This window comes from Cheilinus undulatus, linkage group 14 (genome assembly GCF_018320785.1).
Source record: "Cheilinus undulatus linkage group 14, ASM1832078v1, whole genome shotgun sequence".
Lineage (NCBI taxonomy): Eukaryota > Metazoa > Chordata > Actinopteri > Labriformes > Labridae > Cheilinus > Cheilinus undulatus.
The window spans coordinates 45,553,246-45,561,970 of record NC_054878.1 but is presented as its reverse complement, the minus strand read 5'-3'; positions in this window follow the sequence as shown (position 1 = coordinate 45,561,970).

Sequence of the window (8,725 nt, the reverse complement as noted above, 5' to 3'; positions counted from 1 at the left end):
TCTGACTCCGCCCCTCTCAGGAAATGGATGTGACACTCCTGATCCTCCTCCCAAGAGGTAGCTGAGAGGAGGATCAGGAGAGGAGGGTGAAACTTTCTTCCAAGTTGGGAGGGCCAACCAAACCTGGGGGCGGGGCTAACGCCCCACATGACATTATGAGGGGAAAATCTGAGAACGGCTTGTTTCAGCACACATATTCTGAAAGGTGGAGGGGGGGGGGTTCTGATTCTTGGAGGAATTGTGGACAGGCCAGGGGCACATACACTGCCTGGCCAAAAACAACCAAAAAAGGTCACACACTCTGATATTTCATTGGACCGCCTTTAGCTTTGATTACAACACGCATTCGCTGTGGCATTGTTTCGATAAGCTTCTGCAATGTCACAAGATTTATTTCCATCCAGTGTTGCATTAATTTTAATATTGTTGATGGGAGAGTCTGACCACTGTGCAAAGCCTTCTTCAGCACATCCCAAAGATTCTCAATGGGGTTAAGGTCTGGACTCTGTGGTGGCCAATCCATGAGTGAAAATGATGTCTCATGCTCCCTGACCCACTCGTTCACAAACTGAGCCCGATGAATCCTGGCATTGTCATCTTGGAATATGCCCATGTCATTAGGGAAGACAAAAATCCATTGTTTAAGAAATGAGAAGTTACTCATTGCATCAGCTGGGGTTAAATAACTTGTTGCCAGCTGAAAGATAATCGCCCATGCAGTAATTATCCAATAGGAGGCTCGTACCTGTTTGCTTAGTTAAATCAAGGTGGCGACTTTTTTTGGCCAGGCAGTGTATTTTTGCTAGAAAAGCCTGAAACATGATTTTGCATAATATGTGACCTTTATAATATCAGTTTTTATCATTTACAACCCTGGTTCCCCTAGGGGGGCACCAGATATCTCAGGGGGGAGCGAGGCTCTGTCAGCCCTGAGCTTGTTAAAATATTATTTGTACATATTAACAGGAATCATGGCATAACACTTATTAATAATTCATACAATGGCTCTTGGGTAAAAAAAAAAAAGTTTAGGGCTACGTTGTTTGAATTTACACAAAAACGAGGATTAAATTTTATAATTTTGGCCACAAGTATCACTATTGTTTTCCATGTCAGTCCTTGGGGGCTCAAGTTTTCTAAGATACAAGTAGGGGGGGCTTAAAGGTAAAAAGGTTGGGAACCACTGATTTACAGCATGTCATTTTTGGGACTTCCATTTTAGAAAAATTTCCACTTCCACTCACCTCTTAACTGAAATATCTCATAACTTCACAGCAGGGATCAGTGTTAATTTTGGCAGCTATTTTTAATTTTTTATCTTAGTTTCAGTCTTTAAATGAAACGTATTTTAGTTTTAGTCACATTTTAGTCATTTCTATCCTTTTTAGTTTTAGTCTAGTTTTAGTTGACAAAAACTCACAACATTTTAGTCTAGTTTTAGTCCATTAAAAGTCCTCACTTTTTAGTCTTTACTTTTAGTTCAAGCATTTGTTTTCTTGGCTGAATCTGGTACCAAGTCACGGTAATGTGTTTTATGCACTCTGCCAAACTTGGGGTCCCTTTTTTCTACAGCTGAGAGGCAGAATAGATACAGCTGCATTGTATTTAGACAGATTTACCACCAGTGGAGAAATGTCACAGATTTTGAATGTTCAACAAAAATGAAATTGTATTTTAGTCTAGTTTTAGTCAACTTGACGAAAACTAAACTTAGTTTTTGTCAGTTTTAGTCATCACAGATCTATTTTTTTAGTTTAGTCTAGTTTTTGTCATGGAAAAAAAGTCTGTCGATGACTAGTTTAAGTCATTGCTTTTGTCGACGAAATTCACACTGGCAGTGATGGAGCGTTTTAAAGACTTTCAGGTGCTATTCCTTCTCTAAACAACTGTGTAGGAATTTTTGAGGCTAGAAATTGATGTTGGTGATTTTTGATACTAGAGCTAGCCAGCCTACCGGTTGAGCCTGGAGCTTTTCAACTCCAAAAACAACAGAACAATTCAAAGCCGGGCCGTCCACGTACATGGGGGCGCCTTAAACCACTAGGTCACCTGCACCCCAACGTTTGGGATATTTAAGTCCAGAGTTTAGCCAAAAGGTTGAGCTTTTCTCAAGGCAGAAAAAACAAAAATTACACACAAATTATTAAAAGTGAATATATAATTACTGGATTATCACTTTTATTTTCACATAAAAACTGCATTCAACTTTTGACAATTTTTGCATGTGAAGATCTTTTTAGTTCCCGTTCTGTAAAGGCTGGACCAGTGGCAGATGGAAACTGTTTTCAACAAAAAATAGAACTGTTTTTTCTTATTAGAGAAAACTGAAGTAATCAAACTTTTACAGATGAATTTTAAAAACATCTTATTTTTAGATTAGAGACAGGAACCCTTATACTCATGTAAGAGGCCCAGTCTGGACCCACGAGCCACTGTTTGAGCCTCCATACAGTGGCGTTTGTTTGAAGAGCAGGAATGTGCTGAAGCAGAGCTGCATTTAAACACACCTGGGCCTCCGTGTGTCAGTGTGAGGGGAGCAGGATGACGAACGCTGCTCAGCATTCAGACGGTCAGTCTTTTAGCACGCTGATATTTTAAAGATGCTTTTCTCTGAGGAGGTTTTTACTTCTGCACATAGAAAAATATAAAAACAGAAATTTAAAAGACTAAAGTAATCATCTGCTGTTTAATGCTGTTTTAATTTCTTTTCTGAATCTAACTGCATACAGAGAAATCAGATTAATCATCAGTCTTGTTGTTAGTAAATGTAAACATGACGGAGCCCAGGCACGCTCTGTGTGGCTGAGATAAAGCGGTTCATTTGTATTCCCGCAGCTCTGATTGATGGCGCCTCAGGGGTGGGTGGGTGGAGGGGTGTGGGGGGTTCTTCCAGATGGTTTGATTCAGCTCCAAACTATTATCTGAGTGAATGTGGGGGTCAAGGGTCAAACCGTCTGCTTTAATGTGAAGCTAATTTCAGCCATATTAGATTTAAGGTCGGAGAATCAGACGCCTCTATGCAGACTGCGGTGTTCATCTGTGTTGAGGAATGACTTCCTGTTTTCTTATTTATATTATATTTCTGCAAAATCTGATCTCAAACACTAAATCAGCGCTACAGCCTTCTTAATATTTGTTTGCTTGTTTTTAATGTTTTCGACTGACTTCTGCAAAAATTAAAAATTAATGAAAAATTATAAAATTATTATTATTATCATTACTATCATTATTAGTTTCGGCCAAGATAATTTTTGACATTTTCTTTTTGAACTGCAAAATTTTTCCCAGAATGCCAAAATGAGGCAACAAAATCTTAAAATTAATAATATTGCAAAAAACATTTGAAGAAATGCAGAACCATTTTGTGGACGATGTTACAGCATTTCTAGAGTGTTTCTAGTGCCCTAATAAATTTTTTTTTTCACATTTTTGTATTTTTCTTTCTTTCTTTTTTTTTTTATAGTTTTGTTAAATACACTTTCATTCAGTAAAGTATTTTTTCAGTTGACCCTCCATGCCACCGTATAAATCTGCTTAAGATGACTCCTTTGTGTGTCTGATGTTACCGGCTGCTTTCCCTATTTCATCATAATAATTATTGGTCATTTTTGACTTTTTTATGGCATACCGAAATAATATTTCCTGCTGATTTTGTCCTAACACTGGTCTCTTCTCTCAGGTTTTTGAAGAGGACGAATGACAATCAGAAACTTGGAGATGGCGCTGGACTGAACGTCCACTGGAACAAGAAACACCTCCCAACAGGTAAAAACAAAGTTCCTTTTTTGATTCAAACAGTTATAAAAGAAAACAACAAAAAACTAAATAAAAATCCCCCAAACACTGAAAAAAGTCTTGTTTCTATACGATAAAACAAAATGTTTACTTTACACAATAACAAAAGCTTTTTAATAATTAACAATAGTTACAAACATCAAAAATATTAAAGAAATATCTAAATTTGCAAAATTCTGGTACAATAATCGACAAACACAATATTATACTAAGAAAACTTGAAAAAAATTGAAAAACGACAAAAATAATAACAAGACAATTATGATGTTAGAAAATTTTGAAGAAAAATTCATCAGATCACCTGTTTAAACAAACATATCAAAGATATCACAGACAGATTATCAAGTTCAACTGATTGTAAAAATGTATTAAAAATGATAAAAAAATCATAAATATTACAGACACAGAAATAAACATCAGCATTTTATAAAAGAAAAATACTGATGAGACCAATTTCACATCGAAACACAGTAAATAAAAACTTAGTACAAACAAAAAACAGTTAAGAATAAAAATAATATTTCAATTAAAAACCCATCCAAAATCAACAATTGCATAACAAAATATGAATAAAATGGTTAGTGATCAAACTACGTGTATGAAAAGAATTTAAGTATTTAAATTATATTTACAAAAAAAAGACAAGAAAAAAATCATAAAATGCAAACATAAAATATAAATTTAAAAAATGAACAAAATAAAAAAGGTCAATAAAGGAGAGGAACGAAAACATACCATCACCGTTAAAGCAAATCTTCTTACTAAATGTAATTTATTTAAAGTACAGAAAAAAAACTGAATAATGACACTGTTACAATAACAAAGTGAAAGTCATCAGAATAAACGTGAAGCCCGCTCTGATGAAGGATGAAACCAAGCAGAATAAAAACGTTCTGTGTGAACGTCATCAGTCAGACCTCTGCAGTAGGACGACGCTCGTGTTGCCTTCAGGACGCTGGTGTTGTTTAGGACGTTTGTGTTGCCTTCAGGCGTCGATTCAAACCTCCAGAGTCTCGTACGAATTAACCTCTGTGGCGTTTCTCCCCAGTGAACACAAGCGGCTGGAATAAAACACATGGCTCAGTCTGTGGTACACAAACACACAGCAGGGACGCGACATGAGTTATTACAGACAGGGTTTAAAGGAGCATACCGCTGTTTTAGACAAAGGAGCCTTTAGCACACCACACACGCTCTATTAGTCCTGGAGTTTATAAAACATTACCCTTCATTATTGTAAAGCTATTATTAAGCAAATACTGCTTCATGAATACAAGGATTTATTTTTTCTTTTGCTGGTCCAGACATTTGAATGCATCACCTTCATGTTGTTCAGTATTTTCCAACAACCCATGAACATTTTGTAATGAAACCAACAGAGAGAAAACCCTTTAAAGATTTAGTCGACCATTTCATACGTAATTTATTCTAAAAAGTGAAACTATCATTATAATAAATCAAACTGCAGCCCAGGGCGACGGCTGTTTGGACAAATAGCTCCCCATTGATGCCTTCAAGGACACTCAGACATCTGAGTATTTAGGAGAAGTTCTAGATCATGTTTACTTTTGTTTGTCCTGCAGGTTCAATTTCAAGGACAATATTACTATTATTATTATTATTGTTATTATCATTATTCTTCTTCTTCTTATTATTATTATCATTATTAAAGACAAAAGAAAGACTTCATGTTGGTTAAAAAAACTGAGGCAAGGAAAAGCAATGATCATGACTTTACATAGAAATGTTAAAATATATAACAATACTACAAATAAAACCCAATGAATGCGAGATTTTAAAAAACAAAGAAATAGATTATAATAAAATACATTTATCAAAGACATATTACATAATTTAAAGAAAATAAAATGTTAAAATGTTTTCCAGCGTTTTATCTTTGGGCCTTTTTCATTGAAAATGTTCAAAATGTCACTCAGCAAAACCGTTAAAGAAATGTTTCATACTTTAAATCAGAATACAATATAATTTTTACATTTACACGTCTATATTTTAAATGCTATAATGAATTAAGTATGAAAGGCTTACCTTAAAAAACAAGAGCTTTAGTTACATTTACATTTTTAAGTCTTTATATTTGAACATCACAGCTGTATACTTGTGTTTTTTTTTCTTTATTGTTATTTTTATATTGTGATATGAAGTCTAAGGAAAATAATTTAACCATTAGCCTTTCATAAATAGATATATGTTGGAGGTGTAATTTAAATATAGAGTATGTCCTTCAAAGTAAACCTTTATTAAAAGAACCGTCACAGTGAAGCTCCAGCAGCAGCTCAGTGGGTTAAAACGTCTTTAAAATGCTGATTTATTTAATTGAATAATCCTTATTGTTTCTATTAAATGTCCCTGATAATGATCAGCTATTCAATTATTACTGAAAAGATTGCATTATTTCTCCAGGCTCCATTACACGTAGTTTTCATTTATTATATGGAAACCAATTATTTCTTTATCTACAAATCAGTTTCCCAACCTGAGGCATGAGACCCCTCAAAGGAACGAAGGATTAAACCGAGACAAAGGGATTATTAAAGTCATTTAGTTTCCTTTTTATCAAGCGACTAGTCTCGATACAAAGACAGAATTCAATCTTTTCTGTTATAAAGATGCATGGATTCTTTGAATATTAATTTCAAATTAAAAATTTCTTTTTCTTAAGAGAGGCGTGTTTTATTTGACACAGGGCTCACAAAGGTGCTTCTAATCCTTTAAAATACTTGAATTATAGCATGTTTTCAAGTTTGAAATAGGACTTGGATTTTGCATAAAAAGCTTAAAATTTTGACTTTATTTCTCACATAATAAACAGCTAAAAAATTTTGAGATAAAACGTGTTATTGAGAAATAAAGGAACATCGTGTCTTAACAGCAAGTGAGTGTCAGATATGGCTTCTTTTGTGTATCACCTGTCAGCATCGCTACCCGCCCTCCACACTTCATCCATTAGATGCTGAATTCTGTCTTGCGAAATTCAGTTTCTCCTTCTAAAAATCTAATGCTTTTATTTTGAATGCAGACAAGCAGGGTGTGTCTTTATATTAATGAACATTTGACAGCAATTAGAAAATCAATTAGAGTATGACATTTTAAACAGTGTGGATTTTATGAAAGTACAACTTTATCAACTTTTTTAAAACAATTAACAAGCTCTGCAAGTAAAGAAAGTCAAAGGAAATCAAGGAAATCTTCCTGTCAGACACTCCTGGTACCTTGTCGTCTCCCTTTTAACACTGCTAGCCTCTGTAGCTCCAGTTAAAGACTACTGCCAGAACGCCTTTAACCCAGTGTAAACAACAGTGAACTAGTAGCACTGATAGCAGCTTGATTTTCATCTAGAAAAGGGGATAAATTTGTACGTAGGCAGAGCCACGTTGTACTCACATAAAACAAAAGCTTTAAGTGTCAACATTCAGGACAAAAATGTGGACGTTAACCTGAAAAAAGGATCAAAGGCCAGTGTTGCTAGAACTGCTATTAGCCACATTCTGCAAACAAACTTCACATCATTTTTGAAGTGTTTGTCAACTTCAGACTACTTTTTTTAAAGGTGCAGTGTTTAATATTTAGTCTTGTAACATTTAGCAGAACAAAATTGAGAAAAAGAACATAATATTTCTAAGTAGGCCTATCTAAATTCAACTGAATATATCAAATTGTTTTATGATTGTTTGGTTCCTTCTGTGGCACTGTAGAAACATGCAAAATACGAGTCCATGGAGGGGACCCATCCCATATGTCTGAAGAAAAAGCTTATTCTAAGTTAAGGCAAAATAAAACTATTTTATATGTTCAGGTAATTAAACAATAATTTAAACACTTTTAAATATTATGTTTCCATTTTTGCAGTGTTTGCATTCTTAGTTTTAGTCTTTAAATGAAATGCATTTTAAATTTAGTCACATTTTAGTCATTTCTATCTTTATTAGTTTTAGTCTAGTTTACTCAAAACATTTTAGTCTAGTTTTAGGCCATAAAAGTCCTCACATTTTAGTCTTAACTTTTAGTCCAAGTATTTATTCTATTGCGTGAATCTGGTACAAAATCACTGTAGTGTGTTCTCTGCAGTCTGCCAAACCTGGGGTCCCTGCTTTCTACAGCTGAGAGACAGAAAAGATACAGATGTATTGCATTTTGACAGATTTACCCCCAATGGAGAAATATCATGGATTTTGAATGTCTGACCAAAACTAAATTACATTTTAGTCTAGTTTTAGTCATCTTGATGAAAACTAAACTTAGTTTTTGTCAGTTTTAGTCATCAAAAATCTGTTTTTGTTAGTTTTAGTCTAGTTTTTGTCATGGAAAAAAGGCTGTCACTGTCACAGTTTTAGTTGACAAAATTAACACTGATCACTACTGTGAAAATCGGTACAATATTATCAGCATGATATCTGAATTGGCAGATATTAGCTTCAAGTATTGTATCCACAGATATGAACATTTCTGCTGATATTTACGACATATTGGCTGTAAATATCAGCCTAGATCTGCTGTAGTTATCGGCCACATGCTGATTAATTTTAGCATGGACCAACAAACCTGTGTCTGCTGAAATCTTTCTCTTTATTTATTCATTGGTTGTTATAAATGAACTATCAGTATCAGCTAAAATTAACTTGTAAATAGCATATCCAACAAAAACACAGGAATTTAAAATACTGGATTTTTGCTGATATTTCCAAACTCATTATAAATGATAACTGTACAGTTTTACATTTAGCTGATATTTACATTCTTTTTTAAATTTATACTGCTGATATTTACAGCTGTTCATAGCTAATGATATACCATATAATATCTAACTTTTTCATCTAATATCTACCAATACTGCTATCGTGCTAATAATAATAACAAATTAGGGGTGAATTTAGAAATAGATTTCAGACCTTCTAGGGTGCTCTGCTCTTCT